Source organism: Pungitius pungitius, chromosome 7 (genome assembly GCF_949316345.1).
Source record: "Pungitius pungitius chromosome 7, fPunPun2.1, whole genome shotgun sequence".
NCBI classification, from domain to species: domain Eukaryota; kingdom Metazoa; phylum Chordata; class Actinopteri; order Perciformes; family Gasterosteidae; genus Pungitius; species Pungitius pungitius.
This window is the reverse complement of record NC_084906.1, coordinates 17,872,499-17,872,758: the sequence shown is the minus strand read 5'-3', so window position 1 is coordinate 17,872,758 and position 260 is coordinate 17,872,499.

Genomic DNA, 260 nt, shown 5'->3' with positions numbered 1-260 from the left:
GGTGAATGGAGACGTAGCGTCAGAGGAATGAGAAGAACCCTGAGTGGGAAACGGACACTATGGGGAGCAGAGTGGTGCCAAGTGGGGTTGGATCACTCGACAACAGCCTGTCCCACCCTATTACCCTCCGAGCCCCCAAACCTCTACCCTCTCCAAACCCCCCCTCCCCCCCGGTTTCCCCTGCTCTGTGGGGGTAACACCACCCGTCACACCAACAAAAAGAGAGAGAGAGAGAGAGAGAGAGAGAGAGAGGGAAAGGT